Raw genomic sequence first — 16015 nt, 5'->3', positions numbered from 1 at the left:
CGGTGGTCCCCCAGCTGGGCCTCCCCAGTGTTGTCCCTGAACTGGGCGCGCGCTCTTCAGGGGCCCCGGTGGCGGCTGCCGGTGGCTGCGACCTCGGCCCTCCTGGGTCCGGTGCGGGGGCGGGGAGCTCGGCACCCCTCCCTCTCTGGGCTTCGGGCTCGGCAGTCCTGCGCGGGGGCGGGGGCGGGGGCGGAGCGCGCGGGCGGGATCCCCCCGCCTCCCCTTCCTGGTCCCCGGGAAATCCAGCCTCCGTGGCTTGGCCGCCTCCCGCTCCCGCGCCCGCTACCGCTCGGCGCTCGCTCGGGGCTCCGCAGTGCCGGGCCCCGTCCCTGCTCGCCTGCCCACCGCCGCAGCGCCCCCAGCCCGGGCCGCTGGCACCATGTAACCCGGCCGGAGCCCGAGCTGGGCCAGGTAAGCGGCGGGGAGGGGTGGGGACGGGCCGCGCTCGCCGCGCCCTCTGCAGCGCCCCCAGTCCTCGGCCTGGCTGCCGCCCCGGCGCCGCCCACGCCCCGGGCTCCAGCGGCCTCGGCTCCCGGCCCGGGAGGGGCGAGGGCTGGGCCTTCTCCGATGCCCCCGCCCCCGCCCTTGCCCTCGCCTTCGCCTTCGCCTTGGCCTGGCGACCCGAGGGACCGGCGGGGGGAACACGCGGAGCGAGGAGCGAGGAGCGAGGACCCGCTCTCCTGGGCAGCGCCGCGGGGGTTGGCCAGCCCCGGCCCAGCCCGGCTGGAGGCTTGGGTTGTGGGGGAAACTGGTGGTGTTGGGGAGATCCGGAGAGAAGTTTCCTCTGCAGGTGTGTGAGTGTGAGTGCGTGTCACTCTGTGTCTGTGATGAGTGTGTGGGTCTGTGGGGAGTAGTGTGTGCCAGTGAGTGTATGCAGTGAGTGTGTGTCATTGTGGGCGAGTGTCTGTGCGTGTCCGTGGGTGTATGCAGTGTGTGGAGAGTGCTACTGTGTATGTATCTGTGCACATGTGTGTGAATGAGAGTGTGTTGCTACCTCATGTACCTGTGTGTCTCTGTGTGTATGTATGTGTGTGCCTGTGTCTCTGTGAGTGGATACAGGTATCTGTGGCCTGTATGAGTGTGTGTGTGTGTTGGGCGTATGTATGAGAATATAACTGAGCAGGGTTCACTCTGAGTCACCCACATCTGGGCTTCATTCCTTCCTGGCTACCCCAGGGGATTCATGGTGGTGGGGGTTTTGGGCAGGGAGATCAGACTTTTCAGAGGTCAGATCATCCCCTCTCACCATGGCCTCCCCGACTCCCGCCCAAGGCAAGAGCGGCATTGCACTCCCTGCCCTGGTCCTCACCTCCACCTACCTCAGGTGGTACTTTCTGTGATGCTCTGGTTGTGTTCTTGCTGCCTGCTGGGGCCTCTGGTGGTGGCGGTGCTTCAGGTGAGCTGTAGAGTATGGGTGCTTCTTCTTGGGGCCTGAGAACGTGTGTCATCTCAGTAATGTTTCACCCAGGGACCTTTAGAACCAGGGACTGAGGAGGCCAGGTGGAAGCTTCTGCCCTGTTCTTAGTTATCACAGCAGGTGGATGTCTCCTAGACTTTCGAGCCCTAAATTTCCAAGTTCTGGATCATTGGTTCAGCCCACTGGCTCTAGGTGGGTCTGTGCTGAAGCACTTTGAAATAATAATAATAATAATAATAATAATAATAATAATAATAATAATAATAAAAGTACCTTTATATTAGTCCAGGGCTCTTGAAAAATGCTCCCCTCTCAACTCTTTCTTATCTCCCCAACAGCTCTGGGAAGCAGGCAGGGCGAGTTAAGCCATATGAAATTGCCAGTATTCAACTGTTCCTGTTTTTTTTTTAACCTACAAAAACAGCAATCTCATGTAGTTCAGTCTACTATAATGCCAATTTATAGATGAGGATGTTGAGGCTCAGAGTTGAATTGCATTTCCCATAATCCCACACTGCTAGCCAGTGGTACAGAAAGGCTCCATCCGAGTTCTTGGTGACTCAAGGAGCTGTGTTGGGCCATGGCTAGAGGTTGGTACTCCCTGTTGTGCTCTCTCTGACCATGGGAGCACTGACCTCCACCTCTGCCCAGCATTCCTGAGTGCTGGGGTTAAAAGGAAGAGAAGAGGAGGGGAGAGGAGGGAGAGGAGGAGAGGCTTTGTGAGTTGGCAGTGAATCAGGGTCTAAAAAGGGAGCTGGGAGGGCTAGGGTGGCAGGTGTTTCTAAAAGGAACATGAACATAGGATGAACATCCTCAGATACCATCCCTGCATGCGCGACCCCTGTGGCCCCACTGATGTGACAGGCTGTGCCCACTGAATTTTATTCCAGGGAGCTCATGTCCAAGGACTCAGCTTGTATGTAACTATAAAATGATTGTTAGGGGAGGAACCTTAGAATTAACTTAGTCCAACCTCTTAATTATGAAGTGAAGACACTGAAGCCCAGAGAAGGGTGGAAACTTGTCCAAGGTCACACAGCAAGTTTGTGAGTTCCTGGTTAGTCCCAGCCCAGGAATTTTATAACCCTCCATGTTGCTTTCTATTCCTGGAAACCTCTTCCCTCTCCCCATTCCTGTCAGAACTGAGCAGAGATTTGGGGAGAAGAATTAAAGACTCAATAAGCCCAAGACTATATATAGATACTTCAAGTTGGGACCCCTTTCCAAAGAGAGGGAGCTACAGATGTTTCTGGAGATAGGGATTCCTAGCCATGCCCACCACCAAAGTAGGCTATAGGCTTGTCTTGATTCCTGCTGGTGAGGGGCTAGAGCTGCTTCGAGCCAGACTCCCAGACTTTCTCCTGTGGTAGTGCCTGCTTTCTTCAGCTTTCATCCCTCTCCAGCTGATATTGGGGCTTCAGCTGGCTGAGTTTCATTTCTTTTCATCCTACCCAGTTTCTGGTGCATTTTGCCTCTAGTTGGTCTGACAGTTCCTTACTTTGTGGGTTTCTGTTGGGTAGGGAAACTTCTGGGGCTTGTCTGATTTTGAAAAGGTCTGTGGTTACCTTGAAACCCTCACTAATTAAACCTTCCAGGAGGCTAGGGTAAATGGTAATGATAATTGTTCCCATTTTACAAATGGGAAGACTAAAATTCAGAGCGGGGCCTCTTGTTTGGTTGGTTTTCTCTTAGTCTGCTAAGATCAGTAGAAGAGGTTCTTGGAGTGAGGGGCCAAAGCGAGCAAGTGACAGCAGAAGCTTTTGTCTAGCGGAGCTTGTATGGACCCCTTCCAGTTTCTTACCATCCCATGGTCAGGAAGCCTTTCCAGAGTCTGACTTCATTCCCACTTGGTGGGCTCAAAGCTTTGTTTTTCAGTGGGGGTTGGAAGAACAGAGATGCACCCTCCACTATACAAGTGTTTGTCTTCATTCCCTCTTTATCCACTCTCCTTCCAGTCTGGAGGCTGCTGGCTCAGCGGCCCTCCTGCTGTCTGGGGAGTCTGGGTTTGAGCTGGGGTGAGGCAGTGGCACCATCGTTATGGTAACGGGCTGCCAGCTCATTGTTGCTAATAAGTTGTCAAGTCCCTGGGCTCAAATGCTGCATGCCCTCCCACCAGCCCTTCTCCCCATGTCACAGAAAGAAAAAGCGAGGCTGTGAGGGAGGGGCTTGTGAATAAGGGAGTCTGGGGAGGTGGGTGGCCTTGTCCTTGGGGTTGTAGCTGAAGATCCAGGGGAGGTCACTTGGGGGCTGGTTTACACAATTGGTTACATAATTTGCATATGATTGTCTGGGTTGTTACATGTCAATGCACTCAAAACATACTTGATTAAACCTGTACACGATAGATGACATGTTCATGTGCTTTTACACTGCAGCCCACATGCTTTCAAGCACCAGAACATGCTTGTGTATGAATATTGCCTCTACCATCTGCACATAAGGCACCCAAGAAATCTGGGTTTGTGGGGGTGTCCAGGTATGTGGGTTGGGATCTGATCTTTTTCTGATGCAGCTTCAAAGTGCCTTGTTAACAAAGGGACAAAATAGTCCCAGGGTTTCTTCTTCCTTCTTTCCAGTCAAGAGCTCAGAAGGCAGTGGGCTGGGGATGGTGTGGGACCCCCAAGCTCCCAGATCCTAAAGGCCCCTGCCTCTATGCCCTTTGAGCTCAGGTATCCTCTGCCCCCCTCTCTTTCTATTCTTTCTCATCTTCTCTTCCTATGTGTAAATATTAAAGAGCTGAGCCTGCAGGGCTGATGTAGGCATAGGAAGAGAATGAAATTAAAAAGGATTCCCTCACCCCCATCCCAACACCCCCACCCTGCAGTCCCTTGCTCCTGCCTCCTTCCCTCTCCTTTTTCCCCTCCCCATCACTCAGTGCTTCCACATGTCTCTCCTCCCCCCCAGTTCAGATGGGAGCTGGCTCCTTCAGAAAGGGGGCTCACAACAGGGTGTGGTGAGCTACATCTCTCTGCCTCCCTTCACTACATCTGCCTACAGGGCTGGGAGCCCCCACGTGAGTATTTCTTTTATTTGGGGGTGGTGGTTAGGAAGGCAAAGTGGTGTTTAGAACCGGCTGTGAGTGGCGTTGAGAGGCTCAGGGCTGTAAGGAGGTGGGTGGGGTCCTGTCTCTAGGCTCCTTCAGGGAAGCCTCCTGTCTGGGTTTCTTTTCACTCTCTGGACAGAGACTGAAGGGAAGGGTACCAGATGCCTTCGGTGGATGGGAGCGAGTATGGGGGGGGGGCAGGGAAGAGGGGCTTCTGTTCTGAAGAGGGTTGTGGTAGGGCAAGCCTGCTCCTTTCTGGCAGGCTGGGTTTCTGGCCACGCAGCCCTCAATCCCTGGGAGCTGTCCCGAGTGCTGAAAGGGACTCAGGGGAATGCGCTCCTTCGGAACTGTCCTGGGTCCTGAATGGGGCTGCCTTGGGGCGGATGATGGAAAGGCAGTTGACAGTGCTGAGGGCTCACTGGAAAAATTCTCCCAGATAACCCACTTTCCAAGGATAGAATTCCTGGATGGAAACAGAGGTTTGGGGGTCCTCTCTATGGCTTTAGGCCTCACAGTTATTCATGGTATTTGGAAAAGGGACTTCTTCCCTGTTTTAGTTTCCCCTTCCCCTTTGCAAAACCACCCTACTGCTAGTGTGGGGGTAGGGATGGAGGATGGTATTGTGACTGTGAGCTCTCTTATCATGTAGTTTTTAGTATTACAAGCTTGGGGGTACTAGCACCAGCCTTTTTCCCCCTAGGTCCCAGAAGTTCAGGTTCCAGGCAATTCTGAAATAGGAGAGCTTATGTTTTGCTGGTTAGGCCTGGATGGTTAGATCTCAAAAGTTCAAGGTAATTTCATGGACTGTGTGGTATCCCCCTGCCCACCATACTTTGGAGTTTTGGACAGCGTACAGTGAAATAGCCTGCAAGCCTGTCTTATGCTCTGCCCACCCCAACCACACCTCAGAGCAGCATTTGGGAGATGCTTTTATTGGGAAGGAAGATTTCCAAGCAAAGGATTTAAGGAGTGGGTGGGGTTGTTCAATGCCATAGAGCAGAGAAGGAGGAGGCTACTGGAGATGGGGCAACGGGAAAAGAGGAAGAGCTGGCAGAGAAAAACTTCAAATTGGGGGGTAAGGTCTGGGTTTCAATTCTCAGTTTGCTTGGATATCTTTTCCCCAGCAACCTAGGGTCAGGGTCATTTCAGTTTTCTGGGTTCTTATACTGTCTTTGTAACTTTGAAGGGAATAGAGCATGGAATGATTTCTCCAGGCCCCTTTTCTTGTCATCCCAGGGGGATGAGAGCCAAATGTCAAGACATGCAGATGAGACTGTGGGGGAACAACAGCAGGAAGGGTTGATGGCAGCTTTGCCTCCCATCCTCAAGAGCACAATCAAATATTCAAATAGGATCCTTCTTGAGGGGAGGGGCAGGAGAGGGTTTCCAGATGAAGCTGGGCAAAATTAGGTTTGGCAGGAAGTTCAAGAAAAGAGATGGGGTATCTAGGGACCCCAAACTGTACCAGTTCATCCCTTCCCAGATGTGACTTTCAATTAACAAGGAACCCCTCACCAATCATGTTTTTGATGTAACTCAAGTTGATTCCTCCCATCCTCTAGCTGCTTGGGAGGAGCTGAGTTTTCCTGTGCTGTGGGTGCTGGGAGGTGGTGGGTGTGGGTGTGGGTGCCTGTTTGGGGAGGGCAGGTGTTTGTGCTCCTCTCAGCTCCCTTGGTTACATAACAGCTTTGATAAGACTTTACTTTGGAGCTACTGCCACTGCCTGAAGCAGTCACCCCTCCACCCCCATGTAGAATGCTGGCTGTCCACCCCCTTCTCCCTGGCCTCTTGGAGAGCCCTGCTATTCATGATCCAGTGTTCCAGCAGCAGCTTTCCTGCTGGGAAGTGTCTTCAGTTTGCCTCCCTGCTCCCTACTCAGCTCCTGTATTTTAAATACTTGCTTCTTTTGTTATCTTGAGCCCAGGTCACCCCCCCCCCCCACCTTACATTTTTAAGCCTCCAGGTCTGTCCTCCCCTTGGCAGGGCCTTTGGGCTTGGATAGGAGGGGTTCACTAAACATCATGAAGCTGCCCTCTAGGGAAGAAAAAAAATCATCTTAGGAGATTTTAGGGCCCAGAGATAATTTTCTTACTGTTTCTTCCTTTGCTCCAATAACTGTTTCGGAGTCTGGGAGCAATGGACAATACCCAGAGGTACTGGGAGGAAGAACTCTGGCCTTGATATTTTCTTTTCATTTTCCCTTTTAGAATTAAAGACTTGTGTAAATAGGGGGTGGGGACTGCCTCTTGGGCACGTTGTATTGATATTAGAAACGACTTCCCAAATGGAGAAGTGGGAGACTGGCAAGAGTAGAGAGCAAATGCAAACTTGTGGTGCCCCTTAGAGAGAATATGGACTTCTGGCTTTGTGCACGGCATAGAGGCCAGAGGAGGGGTCGCATATTTCTGCTATTCCAGTGCATGTGCATGTGTATTTCTGCCTGTGTGTGAGTATGCTGTGTGAATATGTACAAACATATTTATCAGTTTGTGTATAAGTGTGGACACATATACATGTATGACTTATGTATGCATCCATGTATATATGTGACTGTGAAGGCAATTACTTAAACCTATGTGTGTGGTGTTAACTTAGTGATGAATATATGTGTGACTGTGCACTTGAACATACATGTGGGAGCACATATATGCACACATGAGTTAATAGCATATGAATATATGTACATGAGTTTAGTATTACATGTGAATAAATGTGACGGGGGGAAGAGAGAGAGAGAGAGAGAGAGAGAGAGAGAGAGAGAGAGAGAGAGAGAGAGAGAGAGACTGATTCTGACTAAACATTGAGGTTGTCCGAAAATTGATTTCCCCACATGCTTGAACTTGATCCACTCTGATGCCTGTGGCTCTTCTCCAGAAAGCAGACTCCTTGAGGTCTCTCAAATTCTCATGTCATGGGGACCTAATTGTTCCCCACCACCATCCAAATGAAGGGAGTTTGCAGAAGAGAAACTTACAGCCTTGGGGACAGCTGGGTATGGGAGCCGAGACTAAAGCTGATTAGATGCTATGGTGCTCAGGGGTGTATGTGGGGAAAGAGTTTGAGAGCTTGAGCAGTCACATTACTATAGAGGTTTCAAGACTCAAGCAGAACTAGTTGGGTTTAGTGGATGAAAGGGGCAGGGATAGTAGGTAGGCCCAACTGTGTGCATAATCCTCACACATATGGGGCATGTGGCAATATGTGCATACATTATATGTGTATATTACCTGTTTATGCCTTAATATGCATATCTCAAAATAAATGCACTTTCTAGCATGTATACATGTGAAAAAACCTACAGGAATCATATCAACACAGGGATTTGTCAACATGTACATACATTGCTAATGCATATACATATTATATATATATTATATATATATATGAACAGAGTATGCAGAAATTTGTGAGTATATGCTAACACTGGCCTGGATTGTAGCCCATGACTGCATCCATGAGCATCTCACTCACCCAGATTAATAACAGCCTGTAAATAGTCCTGTTTTCATCACATGTGGCTCACCCAGTGCATCCATTAATTCAACCAATGTTTATTTTATGCCCATGATGTGCCACGTTCTGTGCTGGACACTGAGGATGGTTCTTGACCTCAGGTAACTTATAATCTAGAGAAGGTCAAAAACCTGGAACCAAGTAAGGAAAGTGTTAAGGAAGGTAGGGGATATAAGTGTTTATCAGAAGCAGTGGGGACCAAAAAGGTGTTGGTCAGTTCTGGAGTGGGGAGGGGAGCAGTTTGGTAAAGGATCTAGAGGAGAGGAGGCCTTTGAGCCAAGGCTTGATGGTCGAACAGGTGTTCATCAGATGAGCAACTGTAGGAAAAAGTGTTTCAGTGACAGGAACTGTCCCAGCTGGTCCCTCTTCTTCCACCCTTGCCAGCCCCTCCTCCACAGATTCTACCCCAAAGAGCAGCCAGAGGAAGATGAGGTCATGCCTTTCCAGTGGCTTTCTATCTCACTCAGCGTGAAATACAGAGTGCTTAGTGGGGCCTGAATGACGTAAGTGCTGTGTGTAAAACAGCCCCCAGTGACCTTCCTGGTCTCAGGTGCCCTCCCTACGCAGATTTTCTTTCGGTTCCACAAAGAAGCTGAGCACTGTCCCACCTTGAGGTCCTTGTACTGGCTTTTCCCTCAGCTTGAAATCCATGTGACTTGCTGCCTTACTTTATTCAAGTTTTTACTCAAAAGTCACTTTTTTGGAGAGGCCAAAGCCTATCTTAAATAGTCTCTTGTCATTCTATACCCTCACCCCACATTTTTTTTTAAGTTTTAGCACTTACCTCCTCCATTATTTCACACATTTGTTTATCATCTCTCTTTTTCTACCAGAACATAAACTTGATGAGAATGGAAGCTTCATTTGTTTTGTGTATTGCTGTATCCAGAGGAGTTCCTGGCTTACAGTAGGCACTCGATACATAATTGTTGAATAAACGCATTTTAGGTAAATCACACTGGTAGCCAGTAAGGAGAATGGATGGAACTGGGCCAAGATGTGAAGCAGGGGGACCGGTTAGGGACCTGTTGTAGTAGCCTTGGTGAGACCTTAGGATGAGAGTGGCCTGATGTAGAACACTGGCAGTAGAGGTGGACAAAAGCAGATACAGTGTACAACCACGCACATGCATGCACACACACATGTACACACTGTGTGAGTATATATTTTAGGCAGTCAGATCTGTCTTAGTAGGAGAAGGGTTGGGAAGAAAGTATTAGTGTCTTTATGCATACGTGTGGTATGCAGTCACGTATGACACCCTCCAGCTAACCCTGGCTGCCATTCTCACTTTCTTTTGGATCTTGTCACCACCCCACATATGCTTCCCCGTCAGCCGGGTGCAGATGACTGCCATACACAGGTCCCTCTAGTTCTATTCAGTTAATGATACAGGCTCCCCACTTCAGGAACAGAGAGGTAGGGAGCAGAGTCCTGAACAGGGGGAAGGGTCTTAGGAAGTCAGAGCCCCAGAGGCTCACAGACACGTGGAGAGAGGTGTATGGACCCTGAGAAGGGTGCTCAGAGTTAAGGGAGCTCAGGCCTGGCCCAGACTTGCTGAGGCCGGATGGGGTGGGAGGCAGGACAGCATCTTCAGACAGCATCTGAGGTCTGTCCCCCACCTCCTTTGCTCCTCTCTCCCTCTCCCTGCTCCACTCTTTCTCCTCTCTCCTCATGGGGTGGGTGACTTGACCAAGTATGGGCTAGCAGGGAGTGAGTAGTCCCCCTAGTCTGTGATGTGCATTCAGGTATGGGTGATACTCAGGGAGAGGGGACCCAATTTCTGGAGGACAGGCTGGGGGTTTGGTGATAGGGAAGGAATCTGAGTCTCAACCCAGGCTGTTTTGCTCTCTCCCAAGAGAGCTTGGAGAATTGAGCTTGTGTTTCAGAATGAGGAGCTACGAGTTTAGACCCCAGGCAGGACCAGTCAGCTGCTGGCATGAAGGGACTGAGACCTGGACCATGGGGAAAGCTGGGAGGAAGGTTGATAAGACACGGAGAAAGAAATGCGAGTGCAGGGTCAGCCCCTCTCCACGGTTCTCCAGCCTCTTGGGGGAAAGAGGGACGTCAAAATCTAAGATCTTTTTCGAGAGTTCCTTCCACAGCCCTCCAGCGCCTGGGTTGCTTCATTCTCCAAAGGCCAGTGCTGGAGTCCCTCGCAGGTTCTGGGGTGTATGGGGGCCTTGTGCCAATCTCCTCCCTCATCTGGACTAGGGGCGGGGGCGCCGCAGCCGCTCCCCTCCCACCTGGGCTCTGAGCGTGGGGGTTGGGACTAAACAGCCACCAGAGCCGCCCACCTGCCCGCAGTGTCATGGCAACGACTCTGCTCACGTGGACGCTGAGGAAAGGGAGGAGAAGAGAGGAGAGAAGACATCACGACAGACCTGAGGATAGGAGGGGGCTCCTCAGGGTTCTGCGTGCCGGACCCCCCACCCCTCCAGCTTGACCCGGCTCTAGTCCCTTTTACGCCAGCCCCCCAGGGGCACGTTGAGGCTTGTGCTCCAGTCCTGGCCTCAGAGTGTGCATGTCCTTGGGTGTCCTGAGTTGATGACCTTGGTCTCCTCTGCTGGGGGCCCGCAGGGTTCTGGGGGAGATGGAGCTTTGGCCTGTGCAGAACTCTCCTCTCCCCACCCTGCAAGTCCGGGATGGCGCCTGGGGCTGAGGGGATGAGAGCCCGACCTACTTCTCCATTTTCTCACTATTTTCAAAAGAAAAATGACCCACTTTTCAGCCAATCAGACTGGAGCCTGTTCCCAGGCTGATTGCCTTAGCCCCCCTGCCCAGGCCTCTACCCCATCCTCAGCCTGTTAGCCACGTGCTGGACCCACTTCCTGGGGGAAGCAGGTGCCCTTGTGTGAAGGGGTCCTTCCCTGCCATCTGTGTCAGGCTGGGGAGGGGTCTGTTCTATTGGGACAGGGGTGGGCCAGGGCCTGACTGATCCTACCCTCAGCTCTGCTTTGGGCAGACCCTTCGATGGGCACAGTCCTGGGCACATTGAGTGTCATGCCCACCATCTCCATACTCTTCCAGGACCCACCTTGTGGAGGGGCAGGTTGGGCTCTGGGTAGGGTGGGAGGACCGTACCCCTCCTCTCGCTCTGTATTAGTGGATATTGGTGGGCTGTCATCTCCAGCTGCTCCAGTTCCACGTGGAAAAGGAGAGCCTGAGGCATTGAAGAACCATGTCTGTCTGTCTGTCCGCCTGTGCCAAAGAACCCTCCTAGAGGGTTCTGTCTGTGCCTCTCTTTCCAAGCCCCTCCCCCCTCTCTAGGATATTGGTCTGGGCCTCAGAGCCCCCTCCCTCCCTCAGCTATATTGGCCTGGCTGGCTTGGGGGGTGATTAGGGATTTAATTATTTAGTTTCTCTAGCTCAGTAGATTAATTCCATCCATCACAGGCAGGCTGAGCCTTCTACCCCTCTCAGGGCTGCCTGGCCAACCCCAGAGGGAGGGAGCGTCATTGCTCACCTGGGCCTACTATCAGTTCGGGGAACAATGGATAAGGTTCTTGTTGGGGGAGGATTTGGTGTATGATACTGAGGAGATGCAAGTGCCCAAGTGAAAATGTGTATCTGTTGTATGGGTATAAACATGTGGACATGTGAGTAAGGTTCTATATCTGTGCAGCTTCTGTGTGCACAAGCATCATGGTCCGCTGGATGACAATGCACATGCATGTGAGCCCTGTAGGAAACTTTGCCTCTGTGCACATTATGTGATGACGGCTATATATGTGAGAACAGATGTCATGTGAGCTGTGTTGGACGACTCTGTATGGCTGTGTAATCTGCCCTTGGATGAACACATGTGTTCAATTGTGAATAAGGAGTCTTGGGAATATGTATGCCCACATGTGAGGAGGGGATGGCAGAGGAGGAGGTTTCTGGAGGCTGAGTGATGAGTCAAGGCTTCCTGGGGGTCCACCTGGTGGCCTCAGTGGGCCAGCTTGGCCAAAGAGACACATTACTTTAGACATTCCAGGACTTGGTCTCTTAGTGGTTGAGAGTGTCGGGCATGGACTGAGGCCCAGATTCAAATTCCTCTTCCATCACCTGTTGTGATCTTGGGAATTTTTTTTTACATTTCTAAGCCTCAATTTTCTCATCTATAAAGTGGGAGTAATAATGGTATCTAATGATAGTTGCAAGGACTATATGAGGAAAGTACATCTAAAGCATTGAGCATAAATAATGCCTGCTCAGCTGTAGGCATTCTGAGCCTTAGACTTCAGAGGCTGTCTGTCTGAAATGTGCTCGGTGCCTGAATCCATCCTGTACCAGCTTCCAAAGCGGCCCTCCAACCTCTGCTTCCATGCCTCCCTGGACAGGACACTTCCAGCTCTTCAGGGAACCCACAGCACCCTGGGCCAGCTCTGCCTGCTGAGGAGTTCTGGTTCATCTGCAGCAAGTCATCTCCCTCCTGCTTTCTCCTGTTTCTCCCTCTCTCCCTAAGCACCATCTGAGGGGTATTACTTCTTGGTGGCCAATCACTGATCCTGAACTTATTGAGCACCTACTATATGCCAGGTCTTATTCATACAGAGATAGAGCAGATGAATACTATTTTCAAAGAGTTCACCGCCTGCAGTGTTTACCCTGCTGTGTTGAAGTGTGGGCCCCAAGATGAAGTGGCATGTGCTATGCCCTGGGGTTGATGGGGCGGGCAGTCTCAGGGAAGTTTTCTTAGAAGAGAGGATACCTGAACTGCATCAGAGGGCAAAGTTGGGAGGATAGGCCTTCCCTATGGAAGGATCTCAGAGTTCGTGCTGTCTCCTCTCCCCATGCTCTCTCCCACTGTGGTCCTGGCTGCTGCTAAACCCAGAATCCAGAGATGAGAGGAGGGGCTAAGATACCTTGGGGGTTAGGGCAGGATCAGGCAGAGCCAGGGGTGGAAGGTGCTGCCACGTGAACCTGGCAGTCCGCCAACTAACTAGCTGTGAGGGGTTCAGTCCTGTGCTTGACTCCTCCATGAGAGAGGCCTGGGGGAGGAGGCAGGTCCTGGTGTAGGCAGCCCCTGTCCTGCTCAGAGAGAGTTTATCGGACAGTGTGCTAACCCAGGAGGCAGTCCCTAAGCTCTGGACTCTGTAGGGAAACCAGACATTTGGGCCAGGAGGTAGGAAAGGCCTTGGGCCTAGTCTGGATGAGAAACTGCTGCCCAGTGGACCTTGACATTGGCTTGGGATCCTACCTGTTACTCTCTGATGGCCCTGGCTGGCTCAGGTCTGGCAGCATCCTGGAAGCCAGGGCAGTACCAGCCCAAATCTCATCAAATACATACAGATGAAGAAGGCACTAGGGCGCTCAAGTCAGGAGAAGCCAACATACGGAGGAGATATGTGTGCCAGTTGCCTTGGGTAGATCCATTTCTTTACTCATTGCCACAACCTTAGGAGGTAGGTTTTGTTATCTCAGTTTTACAGATGTAGAAATTGAGGTTCAGTCAGGGTTAAACAAATTGATTATGGTCATGCAGGTAAGCTGCAATATCAGGGTTGGAGGCAGATGATTGTCTTTCCAACGCCTAGCAATAAGTTCGCTGCTGGGCCTTCCCTTCCAGATCCCCGGAGTTGTAAGAAGGGCCACCAGCCCTGGCTGAAGGGGTGGGTGGGGTCTGCACATCAAGGGTCTCTAGTTCTCTCAGATGACACCGTCTTTGGCCACCAGGGCTGCTCTGCTGTCTCTGGCATGCTCATGGGGTGGGGGTGGGGGTCTTCAAAAGGAGTCCAGGCAAACAGAAATCCAGGTTGGATTTCTAATACCAAATCCCCCAGGGGCTCCCTGAAGCCTCTGGAGGAAAAGGAGTGGAGGCCCTTTCTATGGGCTGTTGGGCACAGGAGTAGAGTGGATGACACCAGATGAAGACTTTCCTTCATGCAATAGATATTTTTTGAGCATCTCTTGGTGCCAGACATTGTTCTAGATACTGAGAATACTTAGCACATGAGGCAGACATGGTCCCTCCCTTCCTGGGGTTTCTATTCTGCTATGGGGAGACACACTATGAACATGTAATAGATAATGAAAATAATTTCAAAGAGCAGTAAGTGCTATGAAGGCAACAAAACAAGTGATGTAGAGCATACGTGGAGGAACGGGGCTTGCCTTTAGTGAGTGGTCAGGGAAGGCCTCTCTGAGCTGAGACCCAGAAGATGAGACAGACAGAGGCATGGGGATATCTGGGGCAGAGCGTTCTAGCAGAGAGAACATCAAGTGCAAAGCCCCCTGAAGTGGGATTTCAAAGAGATTACGGGTAGAGTGGGTTATTCACAGGCTGAGCACTGTCCAATGGGTTCAGGAGATGGATTTAGATTTGGATCTGCCTAAATGTCTTGACTGTTTTGGAGCAGTAAGTCGACTTTTGGTGAAATTCTTAGTTTAAACTCCCAGGAAGGATTGATCGAGTAAGGTAATAAAAGTGAATGAAAAAGACTCCGAACCTCCCTCCTTCTATTTTGTTTCTCCTTCTTCCATTTTCTGGGGCAATGAGAGCAGGAGAAGGTTTTCCCCCTGGGGACCTAAGGGCTGGGGTTGGGTGCAAGGCATATTGAGTCTTCAGCAACAGGCCTGGGTAAGGAGGTTGAGAGAGGCCAGAGGCAAGGACACCAGCCTAGATACAGCGATCCTGCCAAAGGCAGCTGGGCTAAGCCAGTGTCAAAATGGTCAAGGGGGCTCAGGCAAAGCTGGATGCAGGAGGAAGTGTGGGGGCTAGGGGAGGAATGCTTATCTGTGGGTCAGGAGTGCGGGCTACAGGTCAGAGGCTCTGTTTTAAGGCTTCCCAGCAGCTGGCCCTTTCACAGTGGATACACAGGCCCAGCCACCCAAGCTGCTGTCAGGACAGAGGGTGGAAAAAGTGGAGGACTGGACAGAAAAACTGCGACAGAATCCTAGCTATTTTGCTTAAGTCAACCCAGGAAAAGGGGTGGGTAGGCAAAGCCTGAACTTTTGGAGTACCAAGGACACACATGGTTCATCCACTAGCATGGAAGAGCCCAGATCTACAGCAGCCAAATGAGTTCCAGGCCTCACCTGCTGTAAGTTCTGCTGTGTTGGAACTGATATGGGGATGACCTCATAGGCTCCAGTGTGAAGGGACTAGATGGGCTGATCCCCAGCAAGAGAGCAACTGTACCCCTTGCTGCCATCTGGGCCATCATGTCCAGCTTACAGCTCTCTCTCCCAGACAGCTTTGTGAGGAAGGAGTGAATCAGTTAATATTTGCTATTTGAAATCTTGATCTCTGCCCAAGACATTGCTTTGTGTCGACCCCTGAAACACTGTCAAGCCCACCTGGACCCCTAGGTGCCCCGGTGTGGACAGTCTTGAGTAAAAATTGTTTTTTTCTCAGCAGAATGTTTGGTCTTATATGGCTGCCCCACGGAGAGTAAGGGACCTACCCAGTGAAAAGTCATGAAAATGAATGTACAGATAATGAGTGCTGCCTTTGTTGAGCATTCAGCATGGTGTAGTACTAAAGGATTTGTGTGCTTTGCCTTGTTAAGCACTGTATCATTAGTACCTTTCTGATGGCTCTATTAGTGTCCCCATTTTACTGATGAGAAAATAGCAAAGGGAGGCGAATCACCTGCCCAAGTACACATAGCTAGTAAGTGAGGAGAAAGGGACATGAACCCAGAGAGTCTCCATTGATAACTGCTTTGATCCAGAGAGCCTGTGAGTTGCCTAGGTCTCAAGAAAGGAAAATCCACCAATCTGGCTGGACAGGGCCCTGGGGGAGAGGAGAACGCCCTGTAGTCCTTCCCTTCCCTCATTTTCCATTCTTTTTCTGGAAGGTAATTGCTTGGGGCAGTGACACCCTCCTAGCGAATTACACAGCTGGTTTCCAAGTGAGATTTGTAACAACAACCCCGCCAGCCTGGCAGCCCCCAGCAAGTTCCGGTTTAAGAAACTAATTGCCGGATTGTGCAGTTGGTGCTAAATTGGGTAATTTCTTGGTGACGGCATGTGTGCCACGGCTTCCATTCCCAGATAGATTCGAGCTGCATCAGAGAATTCATCACACACGCCAGCCTCCCAGACTCCTTCAC

General features: G+C 51.2%; 1 protein-coding gene across 2 annotated transcripts in view; it reads left to right on the top strand.

Annotated features, from left to right (window-relative positions):
- The first annotated feature begins 248 nt into the window (after positions 1 to 248).
- DLGAP3 (DLG associated protein 3) overlaps positions 249 to 16015 on the top strand; it is a 58069-nt gene continuing 42302 nt past the window's right edge. Inside the window, exon 1 of one of the 2 annotated variants that reach the window (XM_090269076.1) lies at positions 249 to 411. The gene's annotated coding sequence lies outside the window, so the exon portion shown is untranslated. Of the gene's footprint in view, positions 412 to 4316; positions 4431 to 16015 lie in introns of those variants that run through there. The other variant, XM_090269075.1, reaches the window with a different exon arrangement.

This window comes from Furipterus horrens, unplaced genomic scaffold (genome assembly GCF_987537825.1).
Source record: "Furipterus horrens unplaced genomic scaffold, mFurHor1.1.pri manual_scaffold_3, whole genome shotgun sequence".
NCBI lineage: Eukaryota > Metazoa > Chordata > Mammalia > Chiroptera > Furipteridae > Furipterus > Furipterus horrens.
Note: the sequence above shows the minus strand (reverse complement) of the source record. Positions and strands in the feature narration are given on the sequence as shown.